Source organism: Borostomias antarcticus (assembly GCF_949987555.1).
Source record: "Borostomias antarcticus genome assembly, chromosome: 26".
In the NCBI taxonomy this organism is placed as follows: Eukaryota; Metazoa; Chordata; class Actinopteri; order Stomiiformes; family Stomiidae; genus Borostomias; species Borostomias antarcticus.
In genome coordinates this window covers 1644748-1670670 of record NC_140259.1, presented here as the reverse complement: position 1 = coordinate 1670670, position 25923 = coordinate 1644748, and the positions used below count along the sequence as shown (strand labels likewise).

At 45.9% G+C, this 25923-nt stretch overlaps 1 pseudogene across 1 annotated transcript in view; it reads left to right on the top strand.

Moving 5' to 3' along the window:
• LOC311326189 (ATP-sensitive inward rectifier potassium channel 8-like) overlaps nt 1–25078 on the top strand; it is a 29327-nt pseudogene extending 4249 nt beyond the window's left edge. Inside the window, exons 4-9 of the transcript in view lie at nt 132–223; nt 1604–2053; nt 2258–2534; nt 4649–4864; nt 24698–24809; nt 24930–25078. The product of the transcript in view is annotated as an ATP-sensitive inward rectifier potassium channel 8-like (transcript). The remainder of the gene's footprint in view (nt 1–131; nt 224–1603; nt 2054–2257; nt 2535–4648; nt 4865–24697; nt 24810–24929) is intronic.
• The last annotated feature ends 845 nt before the right edge of the window (nt 25079–25923 follow it).

The window sequence follows — 25923 nt, the reverse complement described above, 5'->3', positions numbered from 1 at the left end:
TGGCTGCTCTTCACCATGACCTTCCTGTGCAGCTGGCTGCTCTTCACCATGACCTTCCTGTGCAGCTGGCTGCTCTTCACCATGACCTTCCTGTGCAGCTGGCTGCTCTTCACCATGACCTTCCTGTGCAGCTGGCTGCTCTTCGCCATGGTCTGGTGGCTCGCGGCGACCTGGACCCCAACCGCGCGGCCCACGGCGTGGAGCAGTGCGTCACCAGCGTGAAGTGAGTGATCAGTAGTGATCAATAGTTTATAAACGTGCTCAGTAGTAGTCAATACTTTATAAACAATAAAGATGTAAGGTTTAGGTTGCTGACTGTTGGAACTGCTCTATTGCAGAGTGAAATTATATATTCCTTTCATGAACGCGCACACAAACATTTTTAGCCTACTAATTAGCCTGGGATCTTGTTGTCCAATATGTTTGTCTGTGATTAGAGCGCTTTAATTCATGTTGAGACGTGAAGTCAGATTATCCTGCCCCCATAGCTCAGAGGCTGAGATAGGAGCTGATCCAGGGTCAGGGTTAGAGAGGACCCTGGTTATGATCTCTGTAGACAGACTGCTCCTCTGACATGTCCCCGTCCCCCCCCACTCTCTCTCTCTCTCTCTGAATCTTCCTCTCTCTTTCTCCATTCTTCCCCCCTCCTCCTCCCTCACTCCCCTCCCCCCTCCTCTCCTCCACCTCCCTCACTCCCCTCCCCCCTCCACCTCCCTCACTCCCCTCCCCCCTCCTCTCCTCCACCTCCATCACTCCCCTCCCCCCTCCACCTCCCTCACTCCCCTCCCCCCTCCTCTCCTCCACCTCCCTCACTCCCCTCCCCCCTCCACCTCCCTCACTCCCCTCCCCCCTCCTCTCTTCCACCTCCCTCACTCCCCTCCCCCCTCCTCCACCTCCCTCCCTCACTCCCCTCCCCCCTCCACCTCCCTCACTCCCCTCCCCCCTCCTCTCTTCCACCTCCCTCACTCCCCTCCCCCCTCCTCTCCTCCACCTCCCTCACTCCCCTCCCCCCTCCCCCCTCCTCTCCTCCACCTCCCTCACTCCCCTCCCCCCTCCTCTCCTCCACCTCCCTCACTCCCCTCCCCCCTCCTCTCCTCCACCTCCCTCACTCCCCTGCCCCCTCCTCTCCTCCACCTCCCTCACTCCCCTCCCCCCTCCTCTCCTCCACCTCCCTCACTCCCCTCCCCCCTCCTCCACCTCCCTCCCTCACTCCCCTCCCCCCTCCACCTCCCTCACTCCCCTCCCCCCTCCTCTCCTCCACCTCCCTCACTCCCCTCCTCTCCTCCACCTCCCTCACTCCCCTCCCCCCTCCTCTCCTCCACCTCCCTCACTCCCCTCCCCCCTCCACCTCCCTCACTCCCCTCCCCCCTCCTCTCCTCCACCTCCCTCACTCCCCTCCTCTCCTCCACCTCCCTCACTCCCCTCCCCCCTCCTCTCCTCCACCTCCCTCACTCCCCTCCCCCCTCCACCTCCCTCACCCCCCTCCCCCCTCCCCTCTCCTCCACCTCCCTCACTCCCCTCCCCTCCCCCCTCCTCTCCTCCACCTCCCTCACTCCCCTCCCCCCTCCTCTCCCCCCCCCCCCCCCCTCTCTGTCCCCCCCAGGTCCTTCACCTCCGCCTTCCTCTTCTCCATTGAGGTGCAGGTGACCATCGGCTTCGGCGGGCGCATGATCACGGAGCAGTGTCCGACCGCCATCGCCGTGCTGATCGTGCAGAACATCGCCAGCCTCATCATCAACGCCATCATGCTGGGCTGCATCTTCATGAAGACCGCCCTGTCGCACCACCGCGCCGAGACGCTCATCTTCAGCCGGCAGGCCGTCATCGCCGTGCGCAACAACCGCCTCTGCTTCATGATCCGCATCGGCGACCTGCGCAAGAGCATGATCATCGGGGCGGCGGTCCGCCTGCAGGTGGTGAGGAAGACCACCACGCCCGAGGGCGAGGTCATCCCCATCCACCAGATCGACGTGCAGACGGAGAGCGACCTGGCCAGCAACAGCGTCTTCCTGCTGGCGCCGCTCATCATCTGCCACGTGATCGACAAGAACAGGTGAGGTCAGACGCCGGCGGACGGACATGCAGACACAGAGAGACAGAGAAGGTTCTCTCACCTGTCTGTCCTCTATGTTCCCTTACAGATCAGGAGGTTATGAGACAGGAGGTTATGAGCAAAATTGTGTGGAAACATGATGGCGTTTTAAAAAATGTGCTTCCGTTAAAGTGACATTGTGTTTGATCTGCCCCCCCCCCCCAGTCCACTCTACGACCTGTCGGCCATGGAGCTGCAGTGCAGCGACCTGGAGGTCATCGTGATCCTGGAGGGCGTGGTGGAGACCACGGGCATCACCACGCAGGCGCGCACCTCCTATGTGTCCGAGGAGATCCAGTGGGGCCACCGCTTCGTGCCCATCGTGGCGGAGGAGGAGGGCGTGTACTCGGTGGACTACTCCAAGTTCGGCAACACGGTGAAGGTGGCCACGCCCCGCTGCAGCGCCCGCGAGCTGGACGAGAAGCCGTCCATCCTGATCCAGACTAGGGCTGGGAGTCCGAACTTCGGGATTCGAATATAATTCGAATATTGACAGAAATACTGGTATTCGAACGAATATTAGGCAGCCCTTAATATTCGAACCTGTAAGTTTTGTAAATGTGTTGGCTAGCAAACGTTGCTTTTGATTCAGATTCAGAGGGTTTTTCACGCCTGGTGAAGTTGCAATCGCGAGCTCATTAGCAAGGCTATTGGACCTGTAGGAGGTGACGTTAGTTAGCACTTAGTTAGCAGAACAATGGCCTCGCCAACGCCCACAATCACGCTGGAGGAGATCGAAATCTATACCCCTAGACTGGGTTGCATCAGTTTGTCTAAACCCAAGCATTTAGTCACGCCTAAACACTGACTAAACTCTTAGTTGCTACTAGTTAGTCGCATATTAGTTGGTATCTTATTTCGGTGGCACCACGGCAATTTAGGCGTTGTCTTAACTAGTAACTACTAACTAGTTACTAAAAAATAGTCGTTGTATGACTGTGACGGCAGGATCCAAATAGCCAATCGGCAAGTAAAAATGTAAACAAGGAGGTTGATCGCCCTTACCCAGCCCTTACCAAGGAGCTTGGGCCGTGTCCGAATGTCCATATACTATATAGTACATACTGCAACTCGCCTACTACATACGATTTAGTACATACCTGTACTACTCCACGAAAACATGTTTAGTATGCGAGATAAATGTAGCATGCTTCACGAGTCATCCAGTGAAAGCGACGGGCTCCGGCTCGCATATGCGATTCATGTTAAACTTACAACAATATTGAGCTAGCCAGGCATTTGAGTTGGTCATCCAACACAGGCTCGATCCTCACCTTTCTGTATAATCCCAACTGTGAAATGGATGTGATAATAGTCCACAAAATATTCTTCCTTTGCCTCGTTTAGCACCAGCTGCAACACTCTTCTCCAAATTCATTATCTCCGTTAGCAAGGCTAACGTTGCACTCGGTAGCTTGTGCTTATTATTATTATTGGGGTTGGTGCTTGTGCAGTGGAGGGGTTCTTTTGAGGGAGTTAGCCGTTGGATTGTTATGCTTAAATTATCCTAGCCAGCTAGTTCCCAAGCTTGTTTGATAACCTTTGATTCAGACATACCGTAGGCTGCCTGGTACAGTCCACTGACCAGTTGCTGGTTAACTATGAGGATCCCAGCCGACCGTTGCATCCCCCCAACCCGCAACGGAGGGTTATCAACTCGGCTGGGACTCCCCCTCTCATCGCTAACCAGCAACTGAGCCAATGGAGCTAAAGGTGGTTAGCTAGCTCGATCGTGAAATTACTCAAACTTATTAAATATGACACCAATAAGCACACCGGTGCCAATAGTTAGCTTAATCTTGATATAACTAAGACATCTGCTAAAAAAAATAATTTTTCCACCGACAGATTTAGCTACAATGTTTCAGCCCACCTCCGGCCTAATAGCAGAGTTGAAGACGCTACTTCCTCGCACTAGTCATCACTTACACCACCTCCCAGGGTGGTGTACATATTTAGTTGTAGGAACTAGTCGTGAGTGGTGCAACCCATTTAAATTTAGTAGTGACCAAATCTCGAGTTAGTCACCACTTAGGTTATAGGCCTAGTCACCACTTAGTAATGACTGGTGCAACCGGCTCCTGGTTGACGAGGGTTGTTGAGTCTTACATACTGCAGCCAGATAGCCCATAATGGCAAGTTCTGATTTAGCCTAGGCTACATGTTTGATTAATGGGATATACATCCTACTACCTTTATTTATCTTTTATTTGTCTTTCAGTACCTAGCCTGACTGGCTTATTTTTATTTATTTTTGTCAAACAGTGAAAACCTACTCTTCAAGCCAGGGTCTGACATAAATTAAAAGAACGGTTGTTGACAAAGACTTGTATTTGCTTCTGAAAACATCATTGCTTATCGATATTGCCTATGATACAATGCCCACTAGTGGACAGAATGTGCACAACTTTATTTTAATACCTAGGTAGGTCTTTCTGTAAGAATTTAATGGTAAAAATATTATTAATAATAATTCGAATATATTCGAATATTATTATTAATAAATAAACGAACTTCGAATATGATTTTGGGGCAAAAGTCCCAGCCCTAATCCAGACGCTGCAGAAGAGCGAGCTGTCGCACCAGAACTCGCTCCGCAAGCGTAACTCCATGAGACGCAACAACTCCATGAGGAAGAGCGCCGGGGCAGGGGGGGCGGCGGCCAGCGGGGGCGCCATGAGGAGGAATAACTCCGCCCTCGCCGTGCCCAAGGTGCAGTTCCTACCCTTTCCTCACGAGGGCGGCGGCATCGGTGGACCGCAGAGCGTGCCGGTCACATGACACGAAGCCTGCCTCCTCCTCCCGCTGGCTGTCGTCCTAGTCCTGGTGGGGGCGCTGCTCGGGACTTCCCATCATGCAACAGTGGCTCAGCTGGAGCTGACCCTGGCCCTGTTCTCTGCACTGTTTCAGCCGATCACACGTCACAGTTTCAGCCAATCACACGTCACCGCCACGCATGAAACATAGCTCTATTATGCCTTTGTTGGTGGATGTAATTTAAATGACATGCATACTTCCTGTGACACGCGTCCTTCCTGTGATGACGAGATTGAGGTTGAGTATCCTGAGCTGTGCCTGAGTTCCTCACTGGCTTGGTCACTCTGAAGCAGATAGATGTTCACTGTGTTCATAGTTATCCATGTGTGTCCACAACTGTCTGCTCTTCTCTGTTCACCTCACATTCCTGTTGTCTCACTTTCAGCTGCTGAATTCTCGACACATCATCAAAACATGACGATTTGTGATTGTTTTTTTGTTAAATGTGACTAAAGAATATATTGTATTATTGCCACGGAGACAACATACGGTACATACTGTAGCCATACGTAGCTTCAAGTGTTCACATAGTATCTCTGTGTAATAGTGTTTGTCTATGTCGGGGATGATGCATTACATCTTAAAGTATCTCAACACCATTTAAGATGTAATGCATCATCCCCGAAATGGGCGGCAGCAGTGAGTAGACTAAACAAAGTGGAGAGCGCCGATTCGCCCGTAGAAGAAGACAGTCGATGCGCTGTGGATATAAAACATTTAAGTGTACAAATGTGCCCTTTATTTGAAAGGTGGGGGACTACAAACTGTAGCGCTTTAGGAGAAAAGGCTTTCATCTTTCCAACGATGTGTTTACTTTGGTGAGTAACGAAACGGTTTTGTCTGTAGAGTCGGACGAACGGGCCGATGAAGCGCTTTCATAGGCAAATTGCATTGAGAGTAACAGGGCGTTATACGTAGGATATCGCCCTGGACCAGGTCTACCCACTGGTGCAGCTTAGCCAGCTAGCTGCTGTTTGCGGCTAACTTCCGGCGCAGAAAGAGGACGCGTCCTTCTGGGTGGTTTCAATAGCCTCGAGTCGCTTCCTTACCTCGTCTCCTTTCCTTGTTGAGAAGGGAGAAAAGGAAAGTGTGCAGCAGTAGCTGGTGGTGAGGAGGATGAGAGACCCTTGTTTTAAAGTTACTTGCACAATAGCTGCATACAGTCGGCTAGTTTAAATCTTTATGATTTTGTGCTTTTATTTCTGCAGACGTTATTCAGTAAGAGAGAGCAGATGTAGATATATAAGATAGATAGATAAGATGACAAGGAGTATCTTATAACAAGGAGTCAGCCGTAACAAATACATGGTGACGTATACATGGTATACATGGAGCAGTGCCCTGTGATGTCTGCACTGACATGGTTCAATGCCATTAAAGGACAATGCTCGTTTTTGACAACCTGGACCTTATTTACGACATATTATAAGACGTTTGACTCACCGAGATCACTTTGGTGTAGTTCGGAAGCATGTAGAAGAAATGTAAAATCCAGCGTGAGCCAGTATATCCATGTAATGGCGGTGGTGGGGGCACCGGGAATGCAGTTTCTAAAAATCTATTTTCTGCCGCGAAACGGTTGTTTTCATCAATCTGTCTTGATGAATCGCTAGTTGTGCTTACATAGAGCATAGGCCTGTTGTGGTTTTCACAAAGTAAATAAGGTCCAGGTTGTCAAAAACGAGCATTGTCCTTTAAGTCCTGCTTGGTGTGTCCGGCCTCTTACTGTGAGACTCACCTGGAGCCTCATCAAATCGTGGCTTATTTTAAGAAACAAGCTGATCCACCCTGTGGAGAGGTGGAGGACCGGGTGTCATGTGAGCCGTTCTGTAGAGACGACCAGGCATGTTTGAGAGACTCTATCCATGTTTCTGCACTGGTCGCGATGGTAAAAATGCTGCGTCTCTCATTATCTGTCCTGAGTCAAATTGACGGAGACATTCTCTGAACTCTACTCTTAATGGGGCAGTTCAGGATTTTAACATTTCTTTGGTTTTTCCACTCTATCAGACTATCCAATTATTCCGATAGATTCACTTGAACAAAAGGCAAGGTCCCAGGCAAGTCAGGAAAGTATCTGAGGTATTGGGAGTATTCATCTGGATGTGTTCTGAGTGCCTGGGACATACCTTTTGTTCAAGTGTGCCTCCCAAGAGCATCTGAGTAGGCCTACTTTTTGTATTATAAACTGCACACATTCAAGCACCTAGCTGAACTCTCTGCTGCTTATCCAGATAGATTAAGACAAAAGCACACCCACATAGAATGGTGCTTATAATAATTACAGGACCTCAAAGGTATTTTTATTAACCACACATGTGCGGCGACACACAACAACACGCATGCATTTTCAGGAGTCACTGGTGGGATTTGTCCTCTGCATTTTCCCATCCAAGCTGTCCTCCAGGGGCAGTGGGGTTCAGTGTCTTGCTGAAGGACACTTCGACAGGAGCTGCTGAGACCTGGGATCGAACCAGGGACCTTGTGATCCCCAGCCGACCACTCTACCTCACACATGCACACACCCACACACACTTCCATTTTTAGTCCATAGCAAGTAAATTTATAGTCTGCGGTCGATAAACTGTCTACGACCTTTGACCTCTATTCGTCTGGTACGGTAATCCTATGGGGCTGCACTGAGAGACCTTCTAGAGATCATCACACACACAGGAACTGTGTGTTAGTACTCCCTGTGTGATGTAGCAAATTAGGTTAGTATAAACATGAAATAACACGTACAAAATGGATTTAGAAATTGAATTATTGTTGTGTAGTACACAGAGAAGTTGTCAAAAGACTAAGGCCTCTAAAGACTATTGTAAAGCAAGATAGACATATTAGTCTGAGCTATAATGAAGAATTAATTCTAAAAGACAGTTTCTTTCTCTGTAGCAGCCCCTCGAGGGCCCAAACTGTTGATGAGACCAGTCGGGTCAAGGTAGGAGACATTCTCTGAATTGTCACAGTCAAGGAATTATGTAGGATCATCTGGATATCTACAATTTTCATGTATTCAAGCATTTGCTTGGATGGAAATATGAGCCAGTCTTGTCCAAACGTATCTAAGTTGTACACGAGAAGGCATCTGCCTCAAAGGTAGCTTGAGAGCTCACTTACCCTTAACCAACAGATAGACAGTGTGAACAGTCGTCCACCAGATGTCTCTATAGAGCTACAGTATACTGGAGATACTGCTGGGATTAAGTTGAGCCTGCTAAAATGCATGATGAATCCACATATTGATATGTGATCACTATAATCAGTAATCCAATACTTCATTCTCTTTAATTATGCGATGTTGATGTCTAATGTAATAGTTCTAAATGGTCCCATTCAGGAGCCTCTATGCATTTCAGTTGACTCTGAAAGGGTAGAGCTCAATTCATAAAGCATTACACACTCACATTACACACTCACACTACACACTCACACTACACACTCACACTACACACTCACACTACACACTCACATTACACACTCACACTACACACTCACACTACACACTCACATTACACACTCACATTACACACTCACATTACACACTCACACTACACACTCACACTACACACTCACATTACACACTCACATTACACACTCGCATTACACACTCACATTACACACTCGCATTACACACTCACATTACACACTCACACTACACATTCACATTACACACTCACATTACACACTCGCATTACACACTCGCATTACACACTCACATTACACACTCACATTACACACTCACACTACACACTCACATTACACACTCACATTACACACTCACATTACACACTCACATTACACACTCGCATTACACACTCACATTACACACTCACATTACACACTCGCATTACACACTCACATTACACACTCGCATTACACACTCACATTACACACTCACACTACACATTCACATTACACACTCACATTACACACTCGCATTACACACTCGCATTACACACTCACACTACACACTCACATTACACACTCACACTACACACTCACATTACACACTCACATTACACACTCACATTACACACTCGCATTACACACTCACATTACACACTCACACTACACACTCACATTACACTCACATTACACACTCACATTACACACTCGCATTACACACTCGCATTACACACTCACACTACACACTCACATTACACACTCACACTACACACTCACATTACACACTCACACTACACACTCACATTACACACTCACATTACACACTCACACTACACACTCACTACACACTCACATTACACACTCACACTACACACTCACATTACACACTCACATTCATATACTGTACAGTAAGCTAATAACTGTTGACTGGCTATATAAATGTTACACATTACATTAATATGTCACTGAAGGCGGTTCATTAGGAATGTGGAGGTTCAGTGAAAGACATTAAACTAGACACTAAAGGTGTATTTTGTCTTCTCCTCCAAATCCCCACTCTAGAAGGAGGTGCCCGCTGAGCCTCTGTTCACCTGGGCTGAGGTCGGGGGGGCTCTGTTGGACAGGAGAGAGGTGCATGATGGGAGGAAGCGGGGCTGGAGCACGTTCTGGCTGAGCTCAACGGCTCCATGTTCCACTACACTGCCCAGAACCCTCTGGGCTCCACGGACACACACACACACACACCTCATAGTGTTTGGTGAGTGAGTGTGTGTGTGTGTGTGTTGGAGATCACATCACAAGGGTTGTTTTTTTAGCACAAAAAATCAACGGCTCCATGTTCCATGTATAAACCCACTGAGGTGGATCTAAGTCTTCTATCTGTACATTAGCTGATGTGCTGGAAGGAGATACCAGGGCTGACCACCATGCTGCTCCTTCTAACCCTCACACTGGGGCTGACCACCATGCTGCTCCTTCTAACCCTCACACTGGGGCTGACCACCATGCTGCTCCTTCTAACCCTCACACTGGGGCTGACCACCATGCTGCTCCTTCTAACCCTCACACTGGGGCTGACCACCATGCTGCTCCTTCTAACCCTCACACTGGGGCTGACCACCATGCTGCTCCTTCTAACCCTCACACTGGGGCTGACCACCATGCTGCTCCTTCTAACCCTCACACTGGGGCTGACCACCATGCTGCTCCTTCTAACCCTCACACTGGGGCTGACCACCATGCTGCTCCTTCTAACCCTCACACTGGGGCTGACCACCATGCTGCTCCTTCTAACCCTCACACTGGGGCTGACCTGATCAGGAAATGGAGGCCCGTTCTTCTGCTCTCTCTGCTTATGTTGAATCCCCAAATCAATCCCTGACCCCGCCCCATCAGTGAGAATTTCATGCAGCCAATAAGAAGGCAAGGTGAAGCAATCACCATTATAGTTGGAACCTGAATGATCCTGTCAGATCTGTGTGGGGGAGGGGCTAGGAGCTGGAGGATCCGCCCCACTCTGACTGCTTTTTACTCAAGAACAGCACAAGAACTAAAACAGCACAATATTCATCCATCCCTACTTTTGAAGCTTCAATGTTGACAGACTGCCTCCAGGATTAACTGTAGCTGGCGTAGTATTGTATGAGCTCCTAGTAGTAATAGGCAAAAGTGTTTTCTAAGGACACAAGCAAAAATTTACATTTTGACAGGACAACTATTGTAACCAGAAGGTCTTCTGAATAAAAGCACACCCCATCTAGTCAATATCCTATGAATATGTTTCCAATGAAACAGTGGTGATTTAATTGCAGCAGTAAGGCTGGTAGATAGTTGTCGTTTGATCAGCCTCTTTGATATTATGCAGGCTGGCCCACTAGTCCATCACATCTTCATGTGTTATTTGAAGGGTAGAAAATGCACTGTATCACAAAGTCCTTGAATAAAGAATGAATATGGGACTATCAAGGAAGTCTGATGGATGCTGGTCTCACCATTAGCCTGTTTAGAGACTTTTGAGAAGGGGCGAACCTTGGCCCCAGGGTGAAATCTCTTCTCCAGGTCTCTGGCAATGCCCTCACACAGCTCGCAGGCTTTCAGAGATTCTTCATAAACAGTTGCAGTTGAGTTGTTCAAGATTTTGGAATGTGAAGGTTTTCCAAAAGTGTTTTCTGGGCTGGGGCGTATCTGCTCAAATATTGTACTTTAACTTTTAAAGCTAAGCTGCAGTGCCTCTGGGGATGGCAGATGACTTCACAAGGCTGGTCAATAATGTGAGGCTAGTCATCTGTTTTAGTAGTATTCTGGGTTTGGGCTGCAAAGGCTCTCACAGACCGGGAGACAAGGTTGGGAAGGTGAAGACGGCATTGTATAACTTTATACTACACTCCAGTAGATCCCTGGGCTCACGAGAGATGAATGGTGCCTCCACACCTTGGGAGACGAGATGACACAGTGGTCCTGAGACTGATGAGACCTTTCCAATTCTGACCTGATTCTGGAAGCTGAAGGTTCTTTGTCTTCTTGTGTCTGATCTTTCTGATTATAAGGAGATGCTAAGATTCATCAGCAGGGTTTTTGAGATATGAGTTTTGAGAAAATGAGCCAAATTCAGCCACAAACCCCCATACACACAAATGAACTCCCTACAGTACTTCTCTCAGGTTTGTTTATTAAAAAAGGTTTATGAAAAAATATACATCATGATCAAGTTTAAAATGCAGCTGTCCAGACATCCAACCAACAGTCACCAACAAATACATTTCCATCCCAGTGTTTGTTCCATGTCTGATGCACATTTCAAGTCTCGTCGTAATATGCGAGCTATATCATGAGGGAATGGATGAAGGACTTAAACAAACTGATTGTAAGGACTATATATTGGAGAATTCAATCAATCAATCAAAGCTTTATTTGTATAGCGCATTTCATACCCAGAGGCAACACAATGCACTTTACAGAGAACAAGGGAGGTGGGCATACGACCCATTCTCTACATATTCCAGAGGGAAGCAAAAAACAGTAATCACCCGGGGGCCAGATTAGAATTGAGAATATTATTCAAAAAGAAAAGGGCAGGATTGCTCGAAAGTTCAGACTGGTGTGAGGAAGGTACTATTTGGTCGGGAACAAAAAAGATCAGTCCGCTTGGCTGATTAACTATCGTATCCACTAAGATGCTATATAGCTCAAACTCGTAAATCACCTGTCTGATTGTTATAATGTGAAGTGAACACAGCATTACAATGTAGGCCTTTTCCTAGTTTTTTCAAAAGCCTCTGGATCTGCCTATTACACTAGAACACGGCTCCAGATTTTGAGTGCTGAAACGTAGCCCCAGCCGTATCCTGAGGCCTCTGGGTTTGAGCTTAATTTTGGCTGCGGTATTGTCATTGCTAGGCACAAATGTAGGCGAAAACGCAGTAGTGAAATCAAGGCCTAAGAAACCAGGTCCATTCCAAATTCAACGACAGGTCTTTCTCTTTCTCCAACTCCCTTCTCCTTCATCTATCGCTTCTTCAATAGCTGGTGGTGAACCTGAGAGGAGAGAGAAAGGGGGAATGAGAAAGAGAGAGAAAGTAGGGAGGGGGGGGGGGGGCGGGTGTGTGGAAACTCTTCTTGTACTGTTCTGTATGTGTCGTTGTACAGTATGTCTAGTTGCCTTCCAGGGACTATAAAGATGTTCTGAATATAAACAATAAAGATGTTCAGAATACAGACGGATTTTAAGATCATAAAAGTCAATTTGATATCAAATTAATATCAAACACACACACACACATACACATGCAGCAGACCTCCCGAAGTCCGATAGATACCCCTGTGTCTGCTGTGGATGATGTAGCATGTCCGTAGAATATTCTCTCTCCTATGATGCTTTTTTAGCTTCTCTCTCTCTGAAATGTAATTTAATGCAATGTATTGCTTTATAAATGTTTTTGCCGGTAGATAAACATACTCCTGGAGCTTGCTCGATCGCCTTGTTGAGAGGGGTCAGGGAAGAATTTTTACAGCTCACTTATCTGGCCCCGGGTGATTACTGTTTTTTTCTTCCCTCTGGAATATGTAGAGAGTGGGTCGTATGCCCACCTCCCTTGTTCTCTGTAAAGCGCATTGTGTTGCCTCTGGCTATGAAATGCGCTATACAAATAAAGCTTTGATTTGATTGATTTGATGCACACTATTGCTTACAAAGATGGGGTCCTTTTTGAGGCAGGCTTCAGTGAACTCTGTGCAGCTCTTGGATGAACTGTATGAACACGCTGGTGTCTCTTTAAGTTTCCTGACATAGTGAAGTTCTTTCCACACTGGTCACAGTAGTAGGGCTTCTCTCCTGTATGAACACGCTGGTGTTTCTTTAAATCTCCTGACGTAGTGAAGTTCTTTCCACACTGGTCACAGTGATATGGCTTCTCTCCTGTATGAAAACGCTGGTGTGTCTTTAACTCTGCTGACGTAGTGAAGTTCTTCCCACACTGCTCACAGTGGTATGGCTTCTCTCCTGTATGAACACGCTGGTGGATCTTTAAGTGTCCTGACTGTGTGAAGTTCCTACCACACTGGTCACAGTGGTATGGCTTCTCTCCCGTATGAACACGCTGGTGTGTTTTTAACTTATCTGACGAAGTGAAGTTCTTCCCACACTGGTCACAGTGGTATGGCTTCTCTCCCGTATGAACACGCTGGTGTGTCGTTAAGCTTCCTGACTGAGTGAAGTTCTTTCCACACTGGTCACAGTGGTATGGCTCCTCTCCTGTATGAACACGCTGGTGTGTCTTTAAGTCTCCTGACTGAGTGAAGGTCTTCCCACACTGGTCACAGTGGTATGGCTTCTCTCCTGTATGGACACATTGGTGTGTCTTTAAGTGTCCTGAAATAGTGAAGTTCTTCCCACACTGCTCACAGTGGTATGGCTTCTCTCCTGTATGAACACGCTGGTGTGTATTTAAGTTTCCTGACGTAGTGAAGTTCTTCCCACACTGGTCACAGTGGTATGGCTTATCTCCTGTATGAACACGCTGGTGTGTATTTACGTTTCCTGACGTAGTGAAGTTGTTCCCACACTGGTCACAGTGGTATGGCTTCTCTCCTGTATGAACACGCTGGTGTGTATTTAAGTTTCCTGACGTAGTGAAGTTCTTCCCACACTGGTCACAGTGGTATGGCTTATCTCCTGTATGAACACGCTGGTGTGTCTTTAACACTCCTGATCTAGTGAAGTTCTTTCCACACTGGTCACAGTGGTATGGCTTCTCTCCTGTATGAACACGCTGGTGTGTCTTTAACTCTCCTGATCTAGTGAAGTTCTTTCCACACTGGTCACAGTGGTATGGCATTTATCCTGGTTGAACACGCTGGTGTATCTTTAACTTTCCTGACTCCCTGAAGTTCTTTCCACCCTGCTCACAGTGGCATGGCTTCTCTCCTTTATGAACACAATGGTGTGTCTTTAACTCTCCTGATGTAGTGAAGCTCTTCCCCTACTGGTCACATTGGTATGGCTTCTCTCCTTAATGAACACACTGGTGCGTCCTGAGATTAGCCTTTAGACTGAAGTTCTTCCCACACTGGTCACAGTGGTACGATCTTGGCTTGTCAATTTTCTCTCTGCCTCTGGCCAGGAGCTGCAGTGAGCGGGGTGTTGGAGGTGGTGAAAGGGAGTGATTAAGAGGAGCAGGATGGGAGAGTCTCTGGTCTGAACTCTCCGTTCCTTAGCAGAGAGATGTAGAGGTTGTCATGGCTGCTCTTGATGTGATTGTGGAGGGAGATCTGGGAGTTTTAGGAGAATTGGCACTCGGACCAGGATTACACCTGGGGCAAGTCTGACATCACTTCTGGGATTGAGAGTGAAAGAGAGACACACAAACATTGAAATGATTATCACACATTTAGTACAAGTTAAAATACTGTATAGGGTGATTATATGTAACTAGTGAAGGGGGGGGAGGGGACCCAACCACATGACGACTTCAGATTGTGGACAGGAGAGAGAAAGATATGCAACAGGTTCCTCTGGCTGAGCTCGGAGGGAAAGCGACAGAGGAGAGAAAAATAAGTGACAAAATCTAAATAGGAGAGAGGAGAGAAAACATGTAATACGTTGAAGCCCACGGTGTTAACTTAGATAGCTAGAATAAGCTAGCCAGCACTCCTTAACTAATGTCAAGCTACCATGTTCCATGGAAACTAAGAGCATTCCATTCTGTTCATAGATAGCGTGGCTGCCTAATATCGGCAATTTGCGTGCCCCACAACAGCAATTTGCACAGGCGCCATTGCAGTGCATCACATACTGTCCCCTGTATCGTTGCATCCATAAGTGTCCTGAATTTCACGTGTGCCCACGTCTTGCCTGCTCTCTGGCACCATGGGAAAAAGACAGAGGAGAGAGGGAAGGCCGGAAGAGGAGAGCTACTTGGACAGCGGCTACTATTATGACTAGCAGACCTCTGGTTGTTTCAGCTTTAAAGGATTAACATGGTGGTTCAATATAACACTTTCCAGGTATCTTTAGGCAACAACAAAACACATGTGTTTAACTATTTCAGAATTCATCCATACAAATTATTTTAAAACATGTTTTTAGAGGTCTGAATCTGCCACTCAAAAAGTTCACTCACTCAAAACTGGGCGTGATTATTAACAACTGATTGACAGTTCTCTGAGCAAATGACCAACTGGAATCATTCTGATTGACAGGCGTGTGCCCCGTTACCATAGCTACCACCGCTCCGAGCAAGACAACACGAGCTAGATCGCACAACAGCCAGATCAATAGCCATTTTTCTAGCTGCTTACCAGGGGCATTTACAAAGTCCTTAATATTATATTAACCCCCAAACATTATAAAGATACACGCTACCTAACAGGCCGTATCCTCGAATTTGCATTAGGCCTATTTGGGAAAAGTACGATAAAGGTATAACGACGACACGTCTCCCCCGCGACAGAGGAATAGCCCCCTGCAGCCGGCCACGCAAGCTTGGAGGCTTGGGCTATTAGACTAGCTTGGGCTATTAGACTTATAGCTTTCAGCCAGCTACGAACAGTATAGGCCTAGTTAGTCAAATAATTGCAACTGTGGGTCTTACCAGAAGACAGATCATTTGCGCTGTGAAACCGACATAACATCCGCATTGTTCACCAGTCTAACGTTATTTATCTTAGTAGGTGTCCAACAAAGCCAGTTGAACACTGAAACGTTACTGTTCTGGGTTCAACATCTGTCAGTTGTGGTGATGTAAGGAATCGAGCGGAATACCACTGCAATAACTGATTATTGGTCAGATCAATTAAATCATTATAGCTCATTTCACATACAAAGGCAACACAATACATTTTGCAGAAAGGGGCTGGGGATGTAGCCTACATATAGGCTAGCCTACTGATCCTACTATGTGGCAGACTGCATGCGTAGCGCAGCGATTCAACATAATCGATGAGTTTGGAGACAGGGCCGTGCTCCAAGACTCCGTGAGCGCAGCGGTCAAGGGCTAGCCTACTCCGGAGTCTGGAGACTAACAGGTCATGCAGTCAATATATCTCGTTTTGAATGTTATTGTAATGCCCTCTGGTTATAATAGAATATCGCTACTGGAGCTGTTTAATCCCAAAATGCGCAATGCTTCCTGAAGTTGGGTCGGATCGAGGTGCTGGGATGATCAACATTATGTGGAGCAGATGCCACAGTGATGATAAGCCTTACACAACTTTCAGAATGTTTTGCAGAATTACAATTATTTGGAGTTGTAAATTATGAAAGGAACATAACGACGTAATATCTTCACCTCCACCCACCCTGAAATGTAGTCATAATTTTAGCACAGTAGCCTCTATATGCGCATCACAACGCTGCAATACAAGACCTTAGGACAAACGATTCAGTACACAGCAGGTGTGTTTGATCAAGTTAAGATCTCAATGTGAGAATAAATAAATGACAAAAACCCGCACGGGTAGGACTACGTCTTTATTTTCCGAGGTAATTGTTGCGCATACAACATGACATTAAATTAAGACATAGGCTACTTTCTCATAAAACAGGGCGGTGTTGTAACATTTATAATATCATTAGGTGACATTGGCTGCAACCTGTCCTCCAGGACCTGCACACCTCCAGAGCCCTGAAGAGACCTGGACCTCAAGTCCCAGTATTGGAAATGTAGTGATCTGGCTACAAGAAAAGGGGGCAAATAATAAAAGCGATTAGTAATAGCATCGTTATTTTGCATATGCAAAACAGCATAAATTACAACAATAGGCTATTTATCAGTAAGTCTACATTATATCGAATTAAGTTTGAGCGAGAGATAATCGGGAGATTCTTGTGGAGACAAACTGACTTATATCCAACTTTGACTTGGATAACTATTGGCCTATACAACAAAGCACGCTCACAACAGTTATGGTAGACTATCGCTTCGGAAACCTTACAGCACAGTTTGCACCTGGTGCAAGTAGATTTTATGCCAGGGAAGAGTACAGTATGGTGCACTGTGTTTATGCCAGGGAAGAGTACAGTATGGTGCACTGTGTTTATGCCAGGGAAGAGTACAGTATGGTGCGCTGTGTTTCTGCCATTGCACTGGAGGGCTAACGTTACCAAAAGCAAATGCATTGAGAGCTAACGTTAGCATGCTAGGATAATTAACACAGCTAGCTGACATTCCAAACATTAGGCTAGCTAACGTCAACATGCTGGATAAAGACAAATAGCTAGCTGGATCAGACAGCTTTTTAAAAACTGTTGCCAATTACAGCTAACGTTATGGTTCGTTTATCTAACAGTAGCTAGGTTGGCTACTCAGACACGGAGATCATGGTGAAAACTTCCCAATATGTATGACAACCACAAATACAATTAGGCCTATAAAACGTACAAATTATATAAAATTAAGAGACTGCAACTATTCAATTATTCTCAAGATGAGAAAGGGTTCAGAGCTGCCTTACCATGTTGGATAGATGGTGAAACGGCGCAGACAGCAGGTGCGTGAGCCAGACAGGTTTCTGTTGGAGGCGGTGCAGGGGAGTGGAGGCGGGATTTTCAAACTTTAGGGTGACGTCAACAATGGGAAAAACGTCACGAATTCGGAGTATTTTTACCCCGAGTCAAATTGGACTGAAAATGTTACGCTTCCAGTTTCTCAAAAACGACAAAACGGATATATTTAATGTTTTTATTGTGTTTCTTCAATGTCCTATTGTGCAAATAGCACGTTCAAACTCAAAAAAAGTGAAAATTACCATGTTAATCCTTTAAGGAAAAGAAGTGGATGAGCGAGAGATGGAGGAGAAGACAGAGGGAAGGAGATTCTAGGACAACTACCTCTAGTGGTGCTCTTTTTGTCCCAGAAGTAGTAGAAGGAGATGCTCTTGTATCTGTTCTCCTGTCCGTACCAGACCAGCAGCTCCTCCCGACAGCCAGCAGCCGACAGCAGCGATACAGGATTCCTCCACGGTACTGAAACGCTACCAGGTTCTGCTCTTCCTCAGTACAGGCACAGTTCACTTACCTAGGAGAAAGGGGGGATGGTGTCTTAAAAACAAACTGGTGAGGGAGGGAGAGATGGAAGGAAGGAAGGATGAAGGAAGAGAGGGAGGGAGAAAACCAAGTGGGTGAGATGTAGGGTCTGACTGTATGGAGGGAGGGAGGGAAGGAAACTTTCAAGACTGGAGAGGTGGTTTATTTTGAGTGGGAGCAGCAGAATAGATTCTGGAAATCTGAGAAATGAACATGTGTTCATATTTCTTCACCTGATTGTAATGCCTAATTATTCTACAGTTTACACATGCAAAGATGGGTCCATCCCTGATCTCTAAAAAGTCCTATTCTGCCTATTTTTGTCCTGTTTAATTGTTCATGAAATCTTTCCTTTAACATAGCCTGTAAGAGCCAAACTCAGGTTAATTGGGTCAATGTGTTGCTCCTCCCATGTTAATAGGAACTGATGATATTTAGGTAGGAACTCACCTGTTGTTAGCTAGGTGTTGCTGCAGTTTTTGACCACACACACACACACACTCACAAACATGCGTACCGGGTTGTTCGCTGGATTATTGGATTATTGATTATGGAAGGACAATAAATGGAACAAGTGTTCGCACAGCAGTTTATTGTCCGACTACTTAATCAACAAACACGGTAACGTAAAATGTGTCAATAAGATCAATCCGGAGCAGCAGCGCCATAGTGGCTTAAAGCACTAGGCTTAGCCTTCACGTAGCCTTTTTATTTGCATCTGATTGTATATAGGCCTCTGGATTCATTGAGAGTTGCTTCTCTATGAACTTCCTTCTATTAGTTCTAATCACACAGTCCCTTATCATGTCTGGATCCTGCTGTTTCTGTCTCTCTAGTGGCATGCTGTTCAGCATTATGCTCATCTCTGGTTGCGTGTGCATCTCTCTCCATCTGTCTCTGCCTAGACGTATGCTTTCTAAGAGCCTCTTTATCTCTGGTTGCTTGTGCGTCTGTATCTATCTGTGTAGCTCTGCTGGCTGGCTGCTCTGCAGCATGTTTAGTTCTGTCTGCTTGTGCGTCCCTCTCTGGGGTTGTTTTGTCCCTCTGCTACTTTCTCTTTAACTGTCTCTTCTCTTTTCTCACTAAATCCATGTCATAGTTGGACTGGCAATTAATGGACTAATTGAGCTGCTGTATGAGACTCAATAATTTCCTTTACAGGTTTTGCTTTTTACAGTTTGGTTAAGGTGTTCAAACATATTGTTTTTTGCTTTGGTTGAGTGTGAAGTGACACAAGTTCTCTTTTTATTCCTGCTGTTTACTTTCATCCATGCTTGGTCTTTAGTATTTTGTATATATTTTTTTTATTTTACCTTTATTTAACGAAGGGAGCCCACTCTGGTCCAGCAAGGTCTCAAAGCGTTCCTGTAGTGTTGGCCCTCATCTTTGAACAGGTTTATGATTTTTAATCCTAATTCTCTTTTCTTTTGACGTTCATCAGATTCATCTCTTGGCCTGTAGTCTTTATCAGATGTATCTCTTGGCCTGTAGTCTTTATCAGATGTATCTCTTGGCCTGTAGTCTTTATCAGATGCATCTCTTGGCCTGTAGTCTCTTATTAGGCATTCCATAACCTCACACACACTCACATCTCAAGTACAACCCTCAGGTCATGCTGAGGAATTTTTTTTTGTGTGTTTTGTACATTTTCCAGATGTTTTCTGAATGTCCTTTAATAGTGTTGGATGTTTACATCCCATAATGGCCAGTGGTGATGGTATATCCATTGTTTTCCTACTTTGTATTTTTCTGATTCAAACTTCTTAAACTAGAGTTTTTGTTTGAGAGTTTAGTTTTGCTCCAGGTCTGTGTCTGCCCTAGTGAGCAGATAGCCCTCCCCAATTTGAAAAGCTCTGCTCTTTTCTGTGGAGAATCACCACTATTTTAGATTAGGTAGGGGACTTATGCTCCGCCTATCCTATCGGCGTACTTGTATTTCCTGGTGGGTCTCAGTTTGTCTCTAAGCTTTCAACAGTATGGTACACTTCTCTGCTCCCTTTTTACACTGCGCCCCTAAACTGGCTAAAACCCACGATAACAGCTGACTTTGTCATTGTGAGCGAAGGGAGGGGGAGCAGATAGCCCTCTGACGAAGGTTAGGCTCCACCCCTCCTAACACATGTCCCGTCTGAAAAATAATCCAGCAGCATTTTTTTCTGCACTTCCCTGCCCATCTGATATCAGTGCATTTCTATAGGCAGGACTAACGTTAACAGAAGATGTGTAAACATGCTTCATGGCTGTACAATTGATTAATCTAGCGCCGATTCGCCGGTAGAAGAAGACAGTCGATGCGCTGTGGATATAAAACATTTAAGTGTACAAATTTGCCCTTTATTTGAAAGGTGGGGGACTACAAACTGTAGCGCCTTAGGAGAAAAGGCTTTCATCTTTCCAACGATGTGTTTACTTTGGTGAGTAACGAAACGGTTTTGTCTGTAGACTCGGACGACCGGGCCGATGAAGCGCTTTCATAGGCAAATTGCATTGAGAGTAACAGCGTTATACTAGGATATCCTGGACCAGGTCTAGACTACCCAACTAAGGCTCTCGCGAAGGTATTTCGTTTCCATAACAACATTCTTGACTCTACCCAAGTTCGATACATTGTACGTTTTGTCTTGTAACCAACCGTTACATTATTTACTTGCACTTAGCAGCTATTGGCTTTTACTGTCATGTAAAAAGATTGCTCTGGCTGTAGCCTATTTAGAGGCTGAAGAGGAGAAAGTTGGTCGGACTCCATTATTATGGGTTCACGATATCCTCCGCGCGCCAAGTGTTGCCAACTCTTCAGTAAGGGAAGCAGCTATTGGCTGTCCCAGAAGTCGCTAGAAGTAGCCAGATGGCGGATATATTGTATAACATTAGCTACTTTTTACAGTGCAACCCTAGCCATGTGATGATGATGGGCATGGAACAAACAATCAAACTATTGACTTATTTACAAACTTGTTTTTTTGTTGCTGTATCACATTACCTTTTTTCTTTTAAACAACGTAGGTCTGTAAACCTAAAGAATAACGGGGGAAAATATAGCCTACATGGCTTAATTAAAACTTAACCTAACGTCACCAGTATCTAGGTGAACTAGCCGTTTCTGACAATATGATTGGTTGTTGCGGGAGGGATCCTGCGCGTGTGGTGTGTGTGTGGGCGAGCGAGGGAGAGAGGACGTGAAGGCAGCAAAAAAAGTTTTCTCTCGTCGTGACTCGTGAGCTGAGCTCGCTTCCTTGTCAACACGATAATTCCCCAAATGACCAGAAAAAGTAGCTAGATTTGTCGCTAGTCGCTTTTCATGAAATAAGTCCCCAGGGGGGTCTGGAAAGTCGCTAAATCTAGCGACAAAGTCGCTAAGTTGGCATCACTGCGCGCGCCTGCTATCCCACCTCCGTCATGATTGGTCGTCTGATAAAAACACGCTCCACGTCAAAGCGGATTTCTCAAAAAGTTGAACTATTTTCAACTTCAGGAATCCGCTCTGGCCAGCGCACATGCGCAGCGCATTTCAATATCCGCCCGCATTTTGATATTTTCCCATAGCTTTGAATGGAAAGAAATCCGCAGCGCATTTTAAAAATAGGCCTACCCATAGTGTGCACGCAGCATGAGTTGAACCGGCATCGACGGACCTCCTTCTTTAACCAAACTAAAATATATAGCCTACTAAAACCCCCTCCCATGAATTAAGAACGGTCCCTAAGATCACGATTCATCAGCTAGCGTGTTGACTTGGCCCCAGGCTTAAAACCATTTAATGATTTTAAAGAACGAACCCTAAATGTATGAGAAATTCACTTTCTAAACCGAAGCCCAAAACCGTTGAGCTCTATTCTTAAATATAAAAATGAACATACAACTTACCGATTTGAAGATTATTGTATCCTACAGTGAAAGAGGTGTGATTGAAACGCGTGTTTACTCAAAAAGAATTAAGAGCGTGTCTCTTGTTTTCTTCAGATGGATAAAGGATATGCTATTTCAAATCTTTACAGGCGTGACAAACGGGGAAAAGGTCCCAAGGTAGAGAGAGACGGATTACAAAACAGTCACGGCTACTTGACTACAGTACTTCTTTTGAAAGCCCTTAGCCAATCGGTGAAAGCCGGGATCAATGACGCGTGGAAACACGAGTAGCTGCTCAAGGTAGCAAGTGGTTCAATGCAAGAATGTATGTCTGCGGGTTGGAGCTCCCGCCCACCTCGAAGTTAAGGAGGGTATCACGGATATGAATCAAGAGAACATGAAATAGCCTATGCCTCCCCAGGGGCCTCATTTATCATTGTGGATACACCCTATTTCATTTACACCTGATTGTAATGTATCACGACAAAACTCTATGGGAAATATTGTGTATATATCTCACAATATTTCCCATTGAGTTTTGGCATGATACATCACATTATCTGCGGAGGAAACCAAGTACAAAAATCAGGTGTAAATGAAAAAGGGCACAATGCACAATGATAAATGAGGCCCCAGGATGGGACCGGGGAGGAACAGGAAGATGACACGGAGAGGCACGGGGCGGAAACGAAACAGTGCGGGCATAGGCTCAGGAAATATTGCGCAATACAGAGATAGAAAGGTGGAGCCCTTTCTGTGTTCATCCAAAGAGATGTGATGTCAGCCCCTGCCTTCCCTGTTCGGATTAAAAACAGCTCACAACAGGAGAGACGGGACTTTCTTTCCATCAACAGAGGCGTGGAAGAAGTCAGCAGCAGAAGACCTAGGAGCTATTCTCTTTTATGTTGTTATGTTGTTATGTTAACTTGTATTTTTCATGTAACTCGATTATCTGTATAACTTTATAAACCACGTTTTTATAAAGATTCTTACTCTGGCACCAGATATTTTCTCCTCGCCTTCATTGGTTTGGTGAGTATTGATATATCTTGCTTGGGTCATTTAATTAAAGATTGAGATTTAGCTAGAAGGTCTTAAAGCAGGGCGATTGGGCCAGCCCAGGCCGGCTAAAGGGAGCTTGGTCTGGGCCTGGAATGTGTGTGTGAGTGCACACAGAGGGGTTAACCTTTGACCTGTAAGCACGGACAGAGGCTTAAATCAAGTGGCACGGCTCTGACAGAGAGAGTGAATTGGAGCACACACACATCTGGGAGAGAGAGAGAAATGGGGAAAGCATCTTAAGAGAGGTTGGGGCTGATTGACTCATGTGATGGTAGTTTAAAAAGAACATATTAGATTCATGAGCCACGGATAACAATAAAACCTGGTGGTGAGTGGAGCGGGTGGTGAGGTTCTATAAGCCGTGGGAGGGACTTCACATAATAAGCCATCACTTTGAAATCACTCAGTCATTAGCCTGCTCTTCAACAGCCATTAAAACACATCTCTCAATACAACACAATAAAACTACAGTATGATGATTTCAGTCCATAATATAAAGAGTTTCAGATATTTCTAACATAAAAACAACAATTCCCATGATTGGTTCTAACAGTCCAAGACGACTATTCAGTTCCAATGCTCAACCTCATTACCAACATCATCATTTTAGATTGTTGATGAAGATATACTGACTGACCAATCCACTACCATGCCTGGGAGTCCCTCAAAACCTGAGGGAGAGAGACGCAGACCATGGAGGGAAATCAGGCAATAGGTCTAATATAAACAATGTCTTTAAATGTAACTTTTAACCACTGAGATGCAAATATTGTTTTCAAAGGGAAACAGTAGCTATATCATGAACTGTTTGCTTGTTTTCTTTGGCTTTGGAGTATATAGCTACAATTACAAATAGTAAAATATGCATTACTGTAGAAAACAAGCAGCACCCTAATCCCTACAGGGAACCAGCCTACACTCTCTGCCTAAGGGTTCTTTATTGTGGTGTTGCGGTGTTGAGTGAGGGGGTGGGTAGCTGGGGCAGCTGTGGAGAGGTCCGGCCCCCGCTGGGGTGTGGGGGGGGTTTCCTCTCTTGTGTTCTCTGCCTGGATCTGTGGGGATCAGAGGAACATTTCATATGGTCACAAACACTATTAAAACTCAAGGTGACAAAATGTGATCTCTCTTAGCACACACCCTGATGTGATCTCTCTTAGCACACACCCTGATGTGATCTCTCTTAGCACACACCCTGATGTGATCTCTCTTAGCACACACCCTGATGTGATCTCTCTTAGCACACACCCTGATGTGATCTCTCTTAGCACACACCCTGATGTGATCTCTCTTAGCACACACCCTGATGTGATCTCTCTTAGCACACACCCTGATGTGATCTCTCTTAGCACACACCCTGATGTGATCTCTCTTAGCACACACCCTGATGTGATCTCTCTTAGCACACACCCTGATGTGATCTCTCTTAACACACACCCTGATGTGATCCCCAGGGGAAGAAGTGGCCAGAGAGGAGAGGGGGCTATGGAGGGCGACCCTGGTCTCCAAACCAACTGAGGGATCCTGGGAGGCCTAGAGAGGAGCGGCCTCAGATCGACCTCACAAGTCAACTAGACGCCGACCGAAGAGAAAGGGGGAAGAGGATTTGTGCGTATGTGCCACCGCAGGCAGCCAAGGCCGAGGGCACTTCAGTTCAGTGACCTCCCAAGCGACCCTCACAGTCAGGTTCAAGAGAGGTCGTGACAAACCCGGAGAAGACGGATATGGTGTTTGATGCTTTGGAAGAATCCCTGAAGGGGAACGACCTGGTCCTGAAGGACGACTTCAAAGACACGGAGCTTGAGCTGCATTGCGACTTAGATCCTGACTTCTGAAAGGTAACAAATATTGTGAGATGACAATCATGCATTGCTGGCAGTTGTAGTGTGTTTATAGACGTGATATTAACAATGTTAACAAGAATCATGAATTATGACTAACTGTTTTAACTCTGTTTAACCTTTGTAACTGTAAATCCTAAAATAGAGCCGCACCTGCGAGTGACTTCCTCTTTTCGCAGTGAAAGGGGCCACTTCCTCTTTCTCGGAAAGCACCAACGGTTCCATTGCGGGGGGTAGTCATGTGCATGAAGAAACCGTTAGATCATGTGATTTCTGTTTAAGACTGTGTATGTTATGACCATATATGGAGATTGTAGGAGCTCAGATGATGTCTGAACTGCCTAGTGATTGACGTAGGACTGATCTGCATACCATTGTTTGGTTGATGATGTTGTGACATTTGGAAAGAAGGAGTGACAGGCCAAAAACTACGTTTATAAAAGATGGAACCGAACGTTAGCCTGTGCAATGGCAGAAACACAGCGCACCATACTCACTGTACCCTTCCCTGTCATTAAACAGAATTAATCAGGTGCAAACTGTGCTGTAGGTTTCTGAAGCTATAGCCTACCAGAACTGTTGTGAGTATGCTGTGTTGTATAACGTTAGGCCAATAGGCAACGTTACGAATTCAAAGTTGGTTAGAAGTCAGTTTGTCTCCCCAAGAATCTCCCGATTGTTGTTAGGGTGACAGGCGACACATCTGTATGGTCACTCCTCCACCAATCTAGCTTCACTAGGCCCTAAACGGGCAGGCTTAGGCGTGGGGGGTGGCTTTTAGCTATGTTAGTGTCGCCATGCTGACCTGTTCAGTCAGGGTGTGATATTCGGAACTATAC